The following is a 19,616-nucleotide window of genomic DNA, read 5'->3' on the forward strand; positions in this document are numbered from 1 at the left end:
TGCCTGTGGTGTGTGTTACCCAAGTTGGTCCTGCCTTAAGTTCAACTTCAGACAGTCCAAGTAACTTTCTGGACCTCACTTTTCTAGCAGCTAAGTGGTCCCAGCCAATGTCCTAGGACTTGTTTGCCTTCTACCTGTACCTCTAACAGCCCCCAGCTGACCACCATCCTAGACCTCCACTGGGTCTCAACCTCTCACTAGGTCCTTTTCTCTGGTTGGAAGGGCCTGACATACCATTCTGCTCACTTATGTGAGTCCTGTGAGGATTAAGCAAGGCTTCAGCTCACGCCCACAGGCCCGTGTTCTCTCCAAACAGCCTTCTAATGACTCACTGCCCTCACGCCGAGGCCTTCCTACCCCCACTTTTTCTCAGGAAATGATTTTTGAAAATGGTCTTTTTCTTGAACAATAGAAAAGTAATTTTTACCCACAGGGAGCAAGAATTACAATCCTCATCACTGTTAATAATACACGCACACACACACGTACTAAAAAAAGGAGATTTCTAAAACCAGTTTTACAAAGGAAGGGAACAGGTAGGCCTCTCTTGGGGAAGGTGGTGGAGTGTTAACCACTTTGTTTCCATTGCTTTCACAAATAAAGTGCTTCCAAATGAATAGAAAAAACCCCAGGCAGTCCAGAAGAATGTAGGCCTGAAGTAAATCGTACATCAGGAAGAAAAAAATATAACTTCTCCAAAGGCCAACTGCCTATACCCAGACAAATTATGTCCTAGGATGTGGGTTGCAAACATTTTATTAATATAACCTCCTCAGACAAATGCTATATGAACCATAACTTAAAAATATTTATAAAATAAATTATTTGTATACATTTTTAAATTTATTTTTTGTATACATTTTTTTAAAGATTTCACTTCGTTATATTTTTTAAAGTAGGCTCCAGCTCAACATGGGGCTCAAACTTAGGACCCTGAGATCAAGATTCACATGCACTACTGACTGATCCAACCAGGCACCCCATTTTTTTTAATTTAAAAATGGCACCCCCATTTTTAAGTTAAAATTTATTTAGCACTTACTTATAAAGTTAATATATGAGGGAAAATTACTGTTTTGATGGATACCAAAATTTAGAATAACTAGTATAGGTATAACCATTGCAATCTTGAGATCAAGCTTGGCATTTGTCTATGTCTGTATTTTAGTTGCAAAGAGTAAACAAATACATATATATATTTTAAATCAGCTTACTTTGTCATCTATTGTATAAACAAATCCAGAGGTTTGAGAAAGGAATACCAGAACATTTTTAAATTTCTAAATCAAATTATCAAAATTGTTGAATTTATTGTCCTAGATGTGAAAATCAGACATGAAATACCCAATACTTTTTATAAGCAGTAGAACCATCTAACAGGTTATGTATTCGCTTATGAAAGCCTACTGAGGCCTAACAGGGACATGTTTCTGAGCCTCGCGTTGACTGAGCACTGCATTCTTGGAACAGATATAAAAAGGCCAGTACACTCCCATAAGCTTCCTAATCAATGGCCTATGACTAACTAGGGTATGGTAATAGAGTCCGATTAGTGATGGGTGGCAAGGGCTCATGACTTGAAAGGGGCAAATAGAACTTTCTGGAGTGCTGGACATTGTGTAAACCTTGATATGCTTAGTGATCTTATGGAATACATATGTGCAAAAATTCAGGAGCTGTACACTTAAGAATTGTGCATTTTACTGTAGGCAAATTATACTTCAAATCTCTATTAGCCAAAAGAGAAAGAGAAAGAGAGAGAAAAGAAGGGAAGACTCGTTTAGTTCAAAAACCTGTCAGCAGAAATTTATGTGCCATTGTTTCTATTGTGTTATGTGTTAGAATTTGCTAGTTAGCTAACATGTTTTTTGTTTGTTTGTTTGTTTGTTTGTTTGTTTAACGTAGGCTCCATACCCAGTGTGGGGCTTGAATTCACAACCCTGAAATCAAGAGTTGCAGGCTGTACCAACTGAGTCTCACAGGTACCCTGCATATATTTATGTGTTTGTTTGTTACTCTAAAAAAAAAAAAAAAGATTTATGGGACACCTAAGTGGCTCAGTGGTTGAGTGCCTGTCTTCGGCCCAGGGCATGATCCTGCAGTCCCAGGATTGAGTCTGCATCAGGCTCCCTCCCTGCATGGAGCCTGCTTCTGTCTCTGCCTATGTCTCTGCCTCTCTGTGTGTCTCTCATGAATAAATAAATAAAATCATTTTTAAAAAGATTTATTTATTTAGAGAGAGAGTGCATGTGAGCAGGGGGAGGTACAGAGGGAGAGGGAGTGAGAGAATCCCAAGTAGACTCCTCACTGATCACAGAGCCAGAAGCAGGACTTGATCTCATGACATAAACCAAAATCAAGAGTTGGATGCTTAACTGAGCCACCCAGGTGCCATCTGTTGTGTTTTTCATTATAGTTTTTTTAAATTTTTATTTATTTATGATAGTCACACATAGAGAGGGGGGGAGGGGCAAAGACATAGAGGGAGAAGTAGGCTCCATGCACCGGGAGCCTGACGTGGGATTCGATCCTGTGTCTCCAGGATCGCGCCCTGGCCCAAAGGCAGGCGCCAAACCGCTGCACCACCCAGGGATCCCTCATTATAGTTTTTAAAAATAGTTTAAATGTATTTTTATTTTTATAAGATTTTATTTATTTATTCATGAGAAACACAGAGAGAGGCATATACACAGGCAGGGGGAGAAGCAGGTTCCATTCAGGGAGCCCAATGTGGGACTTGATCCCAGGACTCCAGGATCATGCCCTGGGCCGAAGGTAGGTGCTCAACCGCTGAGCCACCCAGGCATCCCTAAATGTATTTTTAAAATGAAATCCATAGTCATTGACCTGCACACAGTCCAAAATCTGACCACAAGTTTGACTCCTAAAAACTTAACCACTAATAGCTTACTGTTGACTGAAAGCCTTACTGATAATATCAACAGTCAGTTAACATATTTAGTGTGTTATATATATATTATATACTGTATTCTTACCATAAAGTATGCTAGAGAAAAGAAAATGTCATTGAAATCATAAGGAGGGGATCCCTGGGTGGCGCAGCGGTTTGGCGCCTGCCTTTGGCCCAGGGCGCGATCCTGGAGACCCGGGATCGAATCCCACATCGGGCTCCCGGTGCATGGAGCCTGCTTCTCCCTCTGCCTGTGTCTCTGCCTCTCTCTCTCTCTCTCTCTCTCTCTGTGTGACTATCATAAATAAATAAAAATTAAAAAAAAGAACTTTAAGAAATCATAAGGAAAATGCATTTATAGTACTGTACTGTACTTCTTGGGGAAAAAAAAAAATCTGTGAATAAGTGGACCTGCACAGCACAAGCCCATGTTGTTCAAAGACCAACTATATTTTATTTTAATTTTATTTAGACCAACTATATTTTAAAAATAAAATTCACATCAAATCTATTTAAAGACGGAAGCTAAATCATGGCCTGACAATCATTCCCGGCAGTCTCTGACAAATCATGAAAGATTTAAGAAGCACGGGGGGACCAGGGATGACAGAGAACAGTATGCATGATGGAAAGTATGTGGGCGTTTGTACATACCAACCTGGGCTTCAATCGTAACTCTGCCAGTTACCTAAGGTCTGGTAGCTAGTACGCTATCAAATTCATGGCCCTGGTTTCCTCATCTGTAAAATGGGTATAATGTCACCTGGCTCAGAGCTGTTGGGAGAACATAACAAAAGTGTCAGCACATGTAGCCAGCCCCCAATAAATGCTAGTTCTCATCTCTTCTGTGTCCCATAATGTGGTAAAATATACTGGACTGAGAGGGGGTGTGATTGCCTTGAGAAAGGGGCACCTCTTAACTTGTTCTTTCAGAGGCAAAGATGGACTTGGATCTGTCCACACCCACACCTGCCCTCCTTGCTGCCAGTGACACATGTGCAAGCCTGCACACAGGCCCAGACAGAGACATTTAACACAATGGAGGTGCTGGCTGCACTCGTTTTATTTACTTTTTAAAGATTTTATTTATTTATTTATTCATGAGAGACACAGAGAGAGAGGCAGAGACATAGGCAGAGGGACTCCCCTGTGGGGAGCCTAATGCGGAACTCGATCCCAGGACCCCGGGATCACGACCTGAGCCAAAGGCAGATGCTCAACCACTGAACCACCCTGGCCATCCTTAGAGAGACAATGACCAGAATGTGAGGCCCAGCCCCCCCCCCAGGAGCAGAACAGAAATTTGTCAAAGAATGGGTATTTCATCTTCCTGGGTTTCTCCTTTCTTTTCTTCTCTGTCTCCCCTCAGCACAGCTCAGGAAACAGGAGAAAAACAGCCAAAGGCAAAAAGGCAGAAAGCGTCTGTCTCCCAATACTTTGATGGTGAGAGTGAAAACAAATGTCTCATAGCTCGTTAAATGTCAGGTTTAAGATGTCCGCTTGGGAATGTAGGGTGTGGCCACCACCCAGTGCATCCATCTGGGCATTCTTTGCTCCTTGCCGGCCCCCACCATTTGGTCTATCAGAAACATTTACTCATAAGGTTGAACATTTAGTTTGGTCTCAGGGCCAGGTGTCTACCTTTGGACCACTGCCTGAAAGAAATGGTGTGAGCGACGAGGAGAATTAAGGTAAACCTGCCTCAACTTGTCAGCGTGAGCCTTCACGTCCCAGCACACCTGCCTCTCCGCTGCTGTCGACCCCTAAAAAGATGGAACTTCGTCTCCCAGTTCAGAGCCCTGAAGCAATTATGCCCTGCAAACTGATCTCAGTTTCAAAGCACTCCTCCTCTCTGCCTGGTTTTCAGGGGTATGAAGGGCTCCGTTTGGCTTTGGTAAAGATTCTATCCAGCGAGGAGTGCAAGACGAGGAGTAGTTAAACCTGAAGACCAGAGGCTCGCAAGAGACTTGGCTCAGGTTCGAGCCCTCCATCTGCCAGGACCTGCAGGCCCCGGAAGAGGCCTCTTCCTCTGTTGTCCCCGCCAGTCACTGACTAACCTGACTTGGTGTAGTTCTAACTAGCTTGCATTTGGGGCTCTAGTTCTGCTCGCCTTTTATTTCTTTTTTTTTTTTTTCCTCTCTCTTTTCGCCTTTTATTTCACACTCACAGAGCTACTGAATGCCTTTGTGAACTGGCCTTGAAAAAGTTTTACAGAATCCACAATCTAGATGTTCTCTGCCTGTACTCCGTTTGTTATGTTGCAAGAATGCGGCCCAACAGCCTCCACACCCTGATGACTCAGCCTAGCTCTAGTGAGTCGTGCTTTCCAGGCCTTCCTGGGGCGGGAGGAGGGGGGCAGCGCCTCCTCTAATTTTGGCCAGGTACTGCTCCCCAGCTGTCTGGAGTGAGCCAGGATGGGAGTTAGAAACACTGCCCACAGGTGGGCAAAGGGAGAGGGAAGGTGAATTCTGGTTTGTTCCACTTCATCAAACTGCTGTCACTCTTGGCCTCTTTCCAGGCACAGCCAAGGACATAGAAATGAGAAGTTAGGAAGAACTTAGAGGGATCGATTTTGAAGGGAGCGCAGAGTGGCTACCTGTTACTTTGAGAAAAGGCAGTGGATATCCACCTACGGAGCCTGTCTTACTTTCAGAGAATTGGTCTTTGATTTGTGGGGCATTTGCTGGGGGGGCTGGGGGGGTGGGGGGGTGCTCTGACTGTTAAGCTTCCGGGGACAAACCAGAGGAAATCCTATAATTAGCAATTCAGAGATTCTTAGAATCTTCCACCAAAAAAAGAAATGACAGAAAAATCACTGTGCTCTAGAGCCATGGCAAAAGGCCAAGCATTGAATAATGGCTGTGTAAAAGAGATATAAATGAATTATGTTTAAATGTATGTTTCTCTTTGGAAAGGAATTGGGTAAGTTTATGCCTTAATTACTACTCTTAGTAAATGGGAAAACCTTGATTTTAACTTAAAATCCTTGAACCTTAAACTCTTTTACCAGATTTTAAAAACTCAAGCCTCCTTACAAAAATGCAAACACATCTCTATTTCTTGATGGGCTGTAACAAAAGTAGGAGATTTGAACAACAATTCTTTTTATGAAAAGATGAAACCCGAGCACAGTTCACACATTTGCCAATGATTCTTCTCTGTTGCATGTTATCTATGAATCATCTGACACAAAACAGCTGTAAGGCCTCTCTGCTGTAAGGACAGGGTGGCCCTGCCAGGAACTGCACCCCAGCTTGTGGTCTAGTCGCTGACAGAATTTACATAATACTTTTTCCAGCTAGCTAAGCCTACTCTGCAGAGTGGCTACCCCTTACCTCCTGCAGGCCCTGGAATGGCCATTCTTGGGGCTGGCTCTTGCCCCAGCAGGAAGCACAGGCCTCCTGGCTGCCCACCACACCCATAGGTTTGTTTGCTTTGTTTTGTTTTGGGGAGGATTTTTTTATTTTGATATAACTTCAATTTTACAGAAAAATTACAAGAACAGTACAAGGAACTTCTACAGCCTTTGATTCATTTGTTTGCATTTTTGCCTTATTTGCTGTATTATTCTCCCTCCCACTCTCTTCTCGCATTTAAGATGGAGATGTAATGCCCCTATTTGTTCCAATTATTCATTTTCCAAAAAGGCATTCTCTTAATAACAACAATATAATTACACAATCAGGCAATTAAGCATTAATACAATACTACTATCTCTTTCATTGATTGCCCCCAAAGCATCCTTATTTTCTTTCCTCCCCTGAGTCCAGGATCAAATCCAAGATCGTGCACAGCACTTCGTTGTCAGGTCTGTTTATTTTCCTTTATTCTGGGACATGTTTCAGCCTTTCTTTGTGTTTCTTGACCCTAACATTTTAAAAAAGTACAGGCCAGTTATTTTGTAGAATGTCTTCCAATTTGGAATTGTCTCATATTTCCTCCTGATTAGATTCAAGTTATGCATTTTTGGCAGAAATATCACAGGATTGAGAGTGTGCTCTTCTCCAGGCACCCTAATTGGGGGCACACAATATGGGATATTGGTTTGTACCAAGATAGTGATGTTAGTCTGATGACTTGACATAGTGGTATCTGAAACTGTGGAGTTATGATAGTTCCCATTCAATAACTAATTGGGGGGAGGCATACTTTACATCCCTGTAATTATTTAAATTTCAGTTAGTTAACATATAGTGTTATTTTAGTTTCAGGTGTATAATACAGTGATTCCATATATCACCTGGTGCTTACCACAAGTGCATTCTTAATCCCCATCAACTGTTTCACCCATCCCCCACCCACTTCCCCTCTGGTCACCATCAGTTTGTTCCCTAGAGTTAAGAGTCTGTTTTTTGGTTTGCCTCTCTCTTTTTTCCCCCCTATCATTGTTTGTTCTGTTTCTTAAATTCCACATAGGAGTGAAATCATATGGTATTTGTCTTTCTCTAACTTATTTTGTTTAGGGTAATGCACTCTAGCTCCATCCATATTGTTGAAAATGACAAGATTTCATTCTTTTTAATGGCTGAGTAATATTCCATATATATATATATATATTCCTTTATATACACACAAACACACACACACACACATACATAATACATCTTCTTTATCCATTCATCAGTCGATGGACATTTAGGCTCATTCTGTAACTTAGCTATTGTAGATAATGCTGCTATAAGCATCAGAGTTCATGTATCCCTTCTAACTAGTTTTTTTTTTTTAATTATTTATGTATCGAGGGCAGCCCGGGTGGCTCAGCAGTTTAGCACTGCCTTCAGCCCAGGGTGTGATCCTGGAGACCCGGGATCGAGTCCCACCTCAGGCTCCCTGCATGGAGCCTGCTTCTCCCTCTGCCTGTGTCTCTGCCTCTGTGTGTGTGTGTGTGTGTGTGTGTGTCTCTCATGAATAAATAAATAAAATCTTTTTTAAAAAATAAATAAATAAGTTATTTATTTATTTTGAGAGAGAGTTGGTAGAGAGGGGGGAAGCACAGTGGAACAGAATCTTCAAGCAGACACCCCACCGAGCTTGGAGTCCAATACAGGGCTTAATCCCACATCCCATGAGATCATGATCTGAACTGAAATCATGAATTGGATGCTCAACCGAGCAACCCAGGTACTCAAATTAGTATTTTTGTAATCTTTGGGTAAACACCTAGTAGTACAATTGCATATCCTTTTATTTTTTTTTTTAAGTAGGTTCCATGTCCAACATGGAGCTTGAACTCACAACCCTGAGGTCAAGGTTCATGTGCTCCACCTCCTGAGTCAGCCAGGCACCCCAGCAATTATCCTATTTTTCCTTTCTTTTTTTTTTTTTGTTTATGTAATTATCTATTTTTAATGAAACTTTTACCCATCAATTTTAGCATCTAATGATGATTTTCTATGTCTCTCATTTTGGCATTCCACTGTAATGAAGAGGTTTCCCTTCATCTCATTAATTGGCTCCCCTGCTTCTGAACACCCATCTTCAACTTGGACCCTACTCTGTGCTCTCCCCCTCAAGGTTTGTGCCACCTCAATGCCTGGCTCTTAGATTTTGTTTTGTCTGCTCTTCTTTAGCAATTCCAGATTTGATTTCCAGTTCTGCTTCCAGTCTTTCCTAATCCGTGGTGCCAATGAGTCTACCCCTCTTCTGGGCTAGATATTGATTTGTTCTTGCATTAGTCTACATTCCTTATTCTTCCTTGTCTTTTGATCTAGCCCCAGAGGACCCCTACTTGGAATGTGCTTCCAGGATAACACAATTTACCAGACTGTTTCATAAAAAGATGCATAATTACATGAAAAGGATCCTTAAGACTTGGTGATATCAACCCTGTCAGATCTTGCCTGGATTCTTAGCCACACTTATTCTCCTGTTTCTTTCTTTCTTTCCGTTTACTTAAATATTTATTTTGAGAGAGAGAGAGAAAATCTTAAGCAGGCTCCACGCCCAGGGCGGAACCCAACATGGGGCTCGATATATCACAACCCTGAGTCAAAATCAAGAGTTGGATACTTAACTGCCTGAGCCACCTAGGCACCTCTGTTCTTCTGTTTCTAAATCTTGCTTCCTTACCCTACTTGGATGTCTGTCACAATCCTCCCTTTCCTAAGACAGCTGGAGCCAGAAGCTGGTGAGTCTTTTCTCACAAGGATGCCTTGTGAGCATGACTATGATAAATAGAAACCATGCAACTTGTGGGCATTTAGTACATGTGAAAACACTCAGCCCACCACCAAGATATGGCAAATGACCAGAATTGGGGACATAGAGAAGGTGGGTGGATACCTATGCACCCTGTCAATGCTTAATGAATAACTCCCTTTCAGTAGTGCCCAGCCTAGCCAGATCTATAGCATGTAGGGTAGAAACTAAGGTGAGGTCTCAGAACCAGGAAGTCACACCCTTGTTAATATTTAGAAAACAGTGGGATTATAATAGCTTCTTTTCTAGGCTCCCTAATGAAAAGGGGGTAGTGTGGTTCAATCATGAAAGCTTCTGAAAAGACTCTTTGACATGAAGGCTCTTAGCTCCACTCTTCATGTTGGCCCTTGATTATATCAGTGGTTTAATAAGCAATTGCTTGTTCTTCTGCCTGTTGTGTGCTTGTCCACCCCCTCACCCCCCTGCAAGGCTAAGGGCTCCTTGAGGGAAGTGACAGCATTGTACATTTTTTTGTTTTCCTCCTGTCTCAGCACCAGCTCCCTGTCAGGTGACAGGAAGTGTTCAGTAGATACTTCTGAATTGAACAGAGTTTCCTTAGTCACTTTAATGGGGTCATCCCTCCATAGTATCCCAATTTCTTTTTTTTTTAATTTTTTATTTATTTATGATAGTCACAGAGAGAGAGAGAGAGAGAGGCAGAGACACAGGCAGAGGGAGAAGCAGGCTCCATGCACCAGGAGCCCGACGTGGGACTCAAACCCAGGTCTCCAGGATCGCGCCCTGGGCCAAAGGCAGGCGCCAAACCGCTGCGCCACCCAGGGATCCCAGTATCCCAATTTCTACTGCAATTCCAAACACAGAGTATGTACTCTAATTGGATGAGTAAATCATGAACCAATTCCAGGAAATTGTTGAATCAAAGTGTGATTCCTTTCAGGAGTCTGTGTTTTAGAAGAGGGCAGCAATGAATGGACAATGCTTAATAACCCAAGTGGAATTGACCCAACTAGTGGAATTACAGGCAACAGAGAGCCAGATGAGGACATTTATGAGCAGGGGACTCTGCGGTGCCCCATCAATCATGCCACATCATGATGTTACTCTGAGGCTCTCAGAATGTCAGGCCATAAATGGATCATCATAGTCTGCTGTTGGACCCCCTGTTGCTGCTTGCTTTTCCTGAGCTGCTCTCCCCCATTCAACTTTTATTTGTTTACTTTGGCCCAATAGCAAATCAGCTGTAGCACCTTCTTCTAAAGAGCCTGGTAGGGATCCCTGGGTGGCGCAGCGGTTTGGCGCCTGCCTTTGGCCCAGGGCGCGATCCTGGAGACCCGGGATCGAATCCCACGTCGGGCTCCCGGTGCATGGAGCCTGCTTCTCCCTCTGCCTGTGTCTCTGCCCTCCCCCTCTCTCTGTGACTATCATAAATAAATAAAAATTTAAAAAAAAAAAATAAAGAGCCTGGTAGACACAGAATCTCCTAACGCCAAACCTTTTAGGCTTTTATTGCTGCCAGCAAGACTGTAGAGATTGACAGTGGCAGGCCTGCAACCAGGGGCTCTGGAGGGCTGGATCACCTCCTCAACAGGCCACAGACATTCTGGGGTTTGGCTTCAACTTTAGCTTCTCTTATTTGTTCAGGTGTCCAGTTGTATACAATCTGCCTCTGCATGCCTCCCACTACTGGGCTGACCCAGTTCAAGCCCTTGCTTGCCTCTTACCTAGATTATTTCAACCATCTACCTCTTAATGACTCTACCTGTTGCTCATTGTGGTAAGATGGAGAGCTATTTGACCATGATCTCAAATTTATGATTAGCCTCCTACTGGGATTGCTACCTGGCAATCTCTAGTCAGGGATAAGGCCCAGAAAACACAAGCCGTTTAGTACCATCCAGGTGAGCTGGACTGAGCCACACCTGAACTGGGAAGTCTCATTTGGACCCAGGGCCAATGGTGCTCTCTCATCCTTGACTTCAGTTAGAATCATCTGCGGAGGGCGGTCCCAGTGGCTCAGCGGTTTGGTGCCGCCTTCAGTCCAGGATGTGGTTTTGGGGACCTGGGATGGAGTCTTGCATCCGGCTCCCTGCGTGGAGCCTACTTCTCCCTCTGCCTGTGTCTCTGCCTCCCTCTCTCTCTCTCTCTCTCTCTCTGTCTCTCATGAATGAATGAATGAATGAAATAAATAAATAAATATAAATAATTTAAAAAAATAATCATCTGAGGAAACAAATTTTCATGTCTAGTCCCCATCCTTTGAGCTTCCTGACTAGGATGAGGCCTGAACATGTTTATTCTTTCTTCTGAAATGAACTTTTGTGTAAGTACAAAAAGTACTTTTGTCCAAAGAAATGTTACAAGTTCATCATTAGTACATGTTTAACTTATTATTACAAATTTTCATTATGGGGCATCTGGATGGCTCAGGTGTCTGCCTTAGGCTCAGATCATGATCCCGGGGTCCTGGGTTTCTTGATGAAGTCTCTAGGGTTTTTTTTGAAAGATTTTATTTATTTATTTGAGAGAGAGAGTGCACTATACAGCATGAGCAGGGGGGAGGGACAGAGGGAGACAGAGAAGCAGGTTCCCCACTAAACAAGCAGCCTGATGCAGGGCTCAATCCTAGGACCCTGGGATCGTGACCTGAGCCAAAGGCAGATACTTAACCAACTGAGCCACCCACATGCCCCCCAAAAGTAAAATCTTTAAAAATAATAGAAAAGAAAGTTTAAAAAAAATTTTCATTACAATTTTGTTACAAAACGTTCCATGGAGTACACCTATTTAACCATTCACCTGCCATTTATTGAAGATTTAGTTTGTTTCTGATTTTTAGCTATTACAAAAAGAAACATATGAGATCATTCGTCACATAAATTGTCCTTATTTGAGCCAGTTTGCTTTTTGCTAGGAGAAATTTCCAGAAGTTTTATTACTGGACAAAATAATATGAAAGTATTTTAGACTCTTAATATCGTCTAATTGCTTTTCAAAAGGCTCCTAACCAATTTACACACTTTTGAAAATGGATGAAAAATTCTATTTTTATCCAACATTGGTCATTTGCTAACATTTAAAAAATTGTATTCTCTATTTCAGTATATACATCTATATTTGAGGCTTTTTTTTTTTTTTTAGATTTTACTTATTTATTCATGAGAGAGCCAGAGACATAGGAAGAGGGAAAAGCAGACTCCTTGCGGGGAGCCTGATGTGGGACTTGATCCCAGGGCCCCAGCATCATGACCAGAGCCAAGGCAGGCGCTCAACCACTGAGCCACCCAGGTGCCCCAGATGTTTCTATTTTTTCAAAGCTCCCCAGGCATTTCTCAGGTGGAGCCTGGGTGGAGAGCAATAGTAGAGCTGTACTGAATGTTGCCAAGCTCTATGTCCCGTTTTCCTCAACCTCTGGAGATCCTTTGCTCTGATACAAATGCCCATGAAAAGTGTCCCAAGGAAATGGGTACCAAAGTAAAGAGGAGGTTTCTTCCTAATTAAGGCTTAGGGCCAAGTAGGCCCAAGTCATCCTCCCTGGCTCTTCTTAGGGAGGGGCCTTTCCACTCGGTCTGCCTAGGGTTGGAAGTGACCCAATGAGAACCAAAAGTACATGGCCCCAAAGAGAGAGAACAGGAAAAAAAAAAAAAAAAAAAAGGAACTGTTCTGCATCATCAGGAGCTTGGAGCCTCTCTCCAACTCTCACAGAGTCTACTTCCTGCCCTTGGGCCTGAGTCACAGAAGCCTCTGGCCATGCTGATCACCCACATCAAATGTGCCTCCTCCATACTATATCCCCATAGTCTTGGGGGTTTTAAATTGCTTTTTTATTTTTAAAATTAATTAACTAGGGACGCCCGGGTGGCTCAGTGGTTGAGCCTCTGCCTTCGGCTCAGGGTGTGATCCTGGGGTCTTGGGATCGAGTCCCATATCAGGCTCCCTGCATGGGCCTGCTTCGCTCTCTGCCTCTCTCTCTCTGTGTGTCTCTCATGAATAAATAAAATCTTAAAAAAAAAATCCTGAAAAAAAAATTTAATTAACCTAATTTAGAGGGAAAGAGAAAGAAGGAGAGCATGGGTGGGGGGACAGAGGGAGAGAGAGAATCTTAAGCAGGCTCCACGCCCAGCACAGAGTCTGACTTGGGAGTCAATCTCACTACCCCAAGATCATGACCTAAGCCAAAATCAAGAGCCGAGAGTTAATTGACCCAGCCACCCAGATGCCCCAATTGATTTTTTAAATTATCAAAGACCTATTATTGGTCTAAACAAGTAATATAGACACAAATTTGGCAAAAACTGGAAGTTTTCCCTTACCTCTCTATTTGCATTCTCTTCTACAGAGGTAATCTGAGAATAGTTCAGTATGTATCTTTCTAGATCTTTTCCTAGTAGATGTGAGACTGTGTGCACACACACAGGATTTTTAAAATACAGAAATGGAATTATGCTATATAGAGTTTTCCCCAACCTGCCCATATCATTTAACTTTATAGTATAAACCACCTTCTGTGTTAGTTAATATACAACAGGCTTCTTTTTCATGACTGCATGATAATCCATGGTATATAACGCTACCGTATAATCGAACACAGTTTGTTGCTGGGTGCTTCAGTTGCCTTTCATCTTTCTCTGTAACAACAATGCTGCGATTAGTTCCTTTGTGTACATGTCTTTGTGCCATCTGCCTGGCTTTGAGGATCACCACTGCCAGAAAAGTCCTGGCGCTAGGCTCCAGGTATGCACATTCCAGGGTATCTCTGCTACCTTCTGGACTCTTTCAGACCCTGGAAAGTCATCACCTCAGCTCAGTCCTGGCCTCTGCTCTTGCCCTGTCATTCTGTGGTTGTGTTCCCAGCATGCCTATGGGTATAAATTCTAATAACTCCACCATATCATGGAAAAGTGCAAAAAGTACCTAGTGTCCCTCCAGCCACTGGGAAGAAGGAAAGAGGAATAGCTCCTTCAAACACAATCTGGTTGGAGAAAGTATGAAAGTGGTTATCTATCACAATGGTTTTTGGGGCACCTGGGTGGCTCAGCGGTTGAGCATCTGCCTTTGGCTCAGGTCATGATCCCGGGGTCCCAGGATCGAGTCCCACATCAGGTTCCCTGCTTCTCCCTCTGCCTGTCTCTGTGTCTCTAATGAATAAACAAATAAAATCTTTAAAAAAAAATAGTTTTCAAGATTTTCAGTCTTTTGCTCCTGGGAGAGAATATGGGACTGAAACAGCAGTGAATCACTGAGGTAGAAGCTACAAGAGCTTCAGGGCTGGTACAAGTGCTCCAGAGCAGCAGAGAGAGTGAGCGAGTATGGTGTGTGTGCATGTGCTTAACTCTGAACCAAATGTCCTTGGCCCATGGACAAAGATTGCCAACCCTTGATCTAATATGTTGTTGTACTCTTGTCCTTTAAGATTTTCAAGCACCATGGTCCTGCAAGAAGCAATAATGGCTAATGAGAAGCAGACAGTACCCTGGGAAACAGGAAATCTGGTTCCATTTATGACTTCACCAGGGCTTGCCAGGGAATTCTGAGCAGCTTTGGTTTGCTGCTTCATGCCCCCTCTTTCAGAGGTGCCATCTGCACCTCCAGCATGCAGGGGTTAGGTTTCTTGTTTTTCCTGCAAAATAGTGCTAGTGTTAAAAATGCGACAGTCATGGTTGTTTTGGCAGCACATTTACTAAAAAAAATTGGAACGATACAGAGAAGATTAGCATGGCCCCTGCGTAAGGATGAATGCAAATTTGTGAAACATTCCATAAAAAATAAAATTAAAAAGGGAGCTTTTTCATTTCGATGAGCTGTTTTCTGTTTGGCTTATCCTGCTTGGATGTTTCCTTTTCTATGTTTCCTTTTCCGTACTTTTTGGACACACAGAAAGAATACATGTTCTTAGTACTGGAGGCAAGGAATGAACTTCCTGGGGGGCAGCCCTCCTGAAATGTATTCTTGCATGCACAAATGCAAAGGCAGCTGTTGACCTGCTCTCTTTCTCTCTCTCTCTCTCTCTCTGCTTTGGAAATTCTTTGGGGAATGGTAATGTGGTCACTGTTAGAGCAAAGCAACAAACAAATCTGCTGTAATCAGGGATAAGCTACATTTGGGCAGTTCTAAAGTTTGCTTTAAATCCAAAGTGATTTATTTAGACAAATCCATATTTTAAAATTATTTTCTTGAAATGTAACAGATACTGAAAAGCACATGCACTGTAAATGTACAGCTTAGTGAATTTGTACAAAGTGTACACACCTATGTTACCCTGGTAACCACTGCATAGGTCACAAAGTAGAATGTTAGAGGCACCCTAGAGGACCACTGCCCCACCCCCCACCCCTATAACTCGTCCTTGAGATATAAGCACTAAACTGACTTTCAACACTATGTGTTTGCCTGTTTTTTCTTTTTTTTTTTAATTTTTATTTATTTATGATAGTCACAGAGAGAAAGAGAGGCAGAGACATAGGCAGAGGGAGAAGCAGGCTCCATGCTGCTTCCATCCGGAAGCCCGATGTGGGATTCGATCCCGGGTCTCCAGGATCGTGCCCTGGGCCAAAGGCGCCAAACCGCTGCGCCACCCAGGGATCCCTGTTTTTTCATATTTTGTATAGATCTTGGTCACTTACTCGGATTACTCTATGGTATTCCATGATAGAAATATGCCACAGTTTATGTTGATGAGGTTTGGGGTTGTTTTCTGTTTTGGCTATTTCAAATTATGCTGGTATGAATAGTATTGCACCTATCTATTGATACTCATTCCCTCATTCCTGTTGCACACGTTCCTACAAGTGGAATCACTAGCTCACAGTGTTTGCATATACATTCAGCTTTAATGGACCCTGGAAATAGCAGTCAATGAGAATTAGGAATGTATTTTTGATAGGGGACAAAGCACAAAGCTAAAATCAAGCCCCAGGTTTCTGATCTCCTCTAAGGCTTGGATTACAGAGGAGCCAGAGCAAAGCCCTTACCCCGTGTTTCCTCAGCTGTAAATAGGAAGTAATTAGTACCGGCTCTATTACTTGCTGTAGGATGGAAAAGCCCTCTGCAAAATTTCAAGCTGCACAAATGGAAGTTGTCATTAAAATGGAAGCAGGGAAGGGAGATTTTTAATTATTAATGAGAACTAAAGAATATACTTATGTGGATTTCCATTCCCAATTAAGAATCCAGAGACTAGATTAACTGGTAAGCTAGACAGAGTTGTATTGCCAAAGGGGCCTGCACTATTATTCTCTCAAACCCAGACACAATAAGTAACTTCCCAAACCCATCCTCTGTATCTTGCTGAAAGATTCCTCAGCCGCCCCAGGGGTCCTCCCAAGTCTCTCTCTCAGGCGCCAAATGCCCTAGCTTTTTTCTTTCCTTCCCCCTGCATCAGCCTGCGTTGGCTTACTCTAGAGAAAACTGGTTTGGTTCTGTCTGACTGAACCAGTTATAATGTACCAGGAAAGCCAAAGGACACAATCCTTCCATGTCTTCCTGCATTGTTGAACGTAAAATGTGAGTATTGTCAATGAGGTTATTTGGTCTCCCAGTACAACTAAAAGCTCACAGCATTTATTTTACCAAAGGCTATGCTAAGCTAAATCAGGGACTGTAAAAAATAACAGTTGAAAGTGGTGTCAACATTTTTTTCCATCTTACTGGTTCCCTCGCAGATGGTTACACAAGTAGAAGGCAGTGCCCTCTTCTGGCCAACCCCACACTTGCATGGCTGTGGTTAAGGGGATTGCCAGCTCCTGGGACTGGGGTTTAACTTGGGAGGGAGCTGGCTCAAATGTGAGCAAATCACATTTGGAGATCCACCTTCTCTTTCTTCAAAAGAGAAAACTCAGAACTGTGACGGTTGCATTGTATGTGTGATTAACATTTAAATCGATAGACTTTTTTTTTTTTTTACCTCCATAATGCAAAAACTAGGTTTCTTGAAGAATAAAGAAAGTCTGCTTCATGACTGCAGAAATAGAAACCTGGCTAAGTGTTTAGCCTTCAGATTTTAAATACAAGGCTACAACATCAACTCTTCCCTGAATTTCTAGCTTGCCAGCCTGCTCTGCAAATTCCAAACTTGTCAGCCCCCACAATCCTGTGAGCCAATTCTTTAAAATAAATCTGTGTGTGTGTGTGTGTGTGTGTATCTTTTAGTTTTGTTTCCCTGGAAAACCCTAATACAAAACCTAACTCCAAAGCCCATTTTTATCAGTGACATCTCATTTGGATAAATATAAGAGTACACAAAGTATTGACCTTCTGAGTTCAGGTTCAAGTCCCAGTACCATCTCATTTACTAGTTTCATAAACTAGCTACTTAATTATACTTCGCCTTGGTATCTTCATTTGTATAAAGGCAGAAATAGTAACATTTACTGAAGAGACTGTTGTGAAGATTAAGAGAAAATATGTGCTTAGAAGAGAGGGACACCTGGGTGGCTCAGCGGTTGAGCATCTGCCTTTGACCCAGGGTGTGATCCTGGAGTCCTGGGATCGAGTCCCACATTGGGTTCCCTGCGTGGACCCTGCTTCTCCCTCTGCCTGTGTCTCTGCCTCTCTCTCTGTGTGTCTCTCATGAATAAATAAACGAAATCTTAAAAAAAAAAAAGAAAAGAAAAAGAAAAGAAATTGGCTCAGAATAAGTACTCAACAGGTGTTAGTAGTAATTATTATTAATTATTATTATTACTAAGGTCATAAAAACTGTCAAAGAAGGATGACTTACAGGATGAGGGGTACATGGAAGAGTAGCTAGTCTCATTCACTCCCCCACCCCTTTTCCCCCAGACCCTCAAGTATAGTCTCTGCTTTTCACTATCTCTTCCTGGGTGATATTATAAAGCCATTTCTTGTAAAGTGTCCTGTCTTGGGCAGCCCAGGTAGCTCAGTGGTTTAGAGCCACCTTCAGCCCAGGGCGTGATCCTGGAGACCTGGGATCGAGTCCCACCTCGGGCTCCCTGCATGGACCCTGCTTCTCCCTCTGCCTGCCTGTGTGTGTGTGTGTGTGTGTGTGTGTGTGTGTCTCATGAATAAATAAATAAAATCTTAAAAAAAAAAAAGTGTCCTGTCTCTTCCTATAGGAACCCAATCAGGATTAAAAGTTGGATTCCACCTTTCATGAAGATGCGCCAAAGGCGAAGAAGGAAGCCTCTGCCCCTCCCAAAGCCGAAGCCAAAGCCAAGAAAGCGGTGCTGAATGGCGTGCACAGTCACAAAAAAAAAGAAAATTCGCACGTCACCTACATTCCGACGACACAAGACCCTGCGTCTCCGAAGGCAGCCCAAATATCCTCGAAAGAGCACCCCCATGAGAAACAAGCTTGATCACTATGCCATCATCAAGTTCCCCTTAACTACTGAGTCAGCCATGAAGAAACCATTATTATTTTACAAAAGCAAACTTCAGTAAATCTTGATAATCATTTAACACAATAAAATTATTCTAAGTCCATAAATTTTAATAAATTTAAATTTAATACATTTTAATTTTAATTTTAATTTTCACTCCATGACACAATTTACCATTTAATTAGCAGTTTTGTTTGCCTCCCCACAATTTAGAAGGACTTCTGTGAGATGATTTGATTGGTCAAAAACTTGTTTTTAAAGTTAGCCAAGTAGTTTTCTCCAGGTATAAGGATTTTGGTTAATTTGTATATATCAACATATATATTTGTATATATTTATCTGTGCATTATTCAGTGATTCACCAGAAGGACCCACAGGACTCAATGAGATTTATCATAGCAAAGGATACAAAGCAAAAGTGGCAGGAAAATGATAAGCACACATGAGGTCCAGAGATATTCAACACAAACTTGTAATGTCTTTCCTGGTCCAAATATTCCTTATCTGAGGCCAGACGGGAGTACTCTTTTTATCTTGCCATTAACTCTGGGACATGTTAATGTCCCACAGAATGTCTGGCCAGAGAAGTTTATTTGTCTCAGAGTTTAAAGGTTTTATTGGGGGCTGGTCACATAGGTATATTCTGCTATGTATGCAACCAACTATGGTGATCAAAACTCAACCCGAACAATGAAACATGTTATTGATCTTGATGTTTGTGCAAAGCAACCTTAGAAGCACTTATGGTATGGTCCATTGGCCAGGAATATATATCAAATCCATCAACTACTAACACAGAGAACACTTTTAAGGGCTGCCAAGAGTTTTTTTTTTTTTTAATTATTTATTTATTTATGATAGTCACACAGACATAGAGAGAGAGAGGCAGAGACACAGGCAGAGGGAGAAGCAGGCTCCATGCACCGGGAGCCCGATGTGGGATTCGATCCTGGGTCTCCAGGATCGCGCCCTGGGCCAAAGGCAGGCACCAAACCGCTGCGCCACCCAGGGATCCCAGGGCTGCCAAGAGTTAATCAGAGTTTCCTTTGGGGGGGAAAAAAAAAGACATGTAAAGAGCAAGCAACCAGACCTGCTGTGTTAACTCTTCCCTCACAGTCTGTATTTTCTAAAATGCCTATAATTAACCTCTATTACTTCTATAATGAAAAAAGTAATTATTAATATAAAGGCATCCAAAGTTAATGATA

General features: G+C 42.4%; 1 non-coding gene across 1 annotated transcript; it reads left to right on the top strand.

Moving 5' to 3' along the window:
• Positions 1–14,726: 14,726 nt before the first annotated feature.
• LOC129496531 (U6 spliceosomal RNA) lies at positions 14,727–14,833 on the top strand. Its single transcript, XR_008661805.1, has one exon. It is a non-coding gene; the product is annotated as a U6 spliceosomal RNA (small nuclear RNA).
• The last annotated feature ends 4,783 nt before the right edge of the window (positions 14,834–19,616 follow it).

This window comes from Nyctereutes procyonoides, unplaced genomic scaffold (assembly GCF_905146905.1).
Source record: "Nyctereutes procyonoides isolate TBG_1078 unplaced genomic scaffold, NYPRO_anot_genome, whole genome shotgun sequence".
Taxonomy (NCBI): Eukaryota; Metazoa; Chordata; class Mammalia; order Carnivora; family Canidae; genus Nyctereutes; species Nyctereutes procyonoides.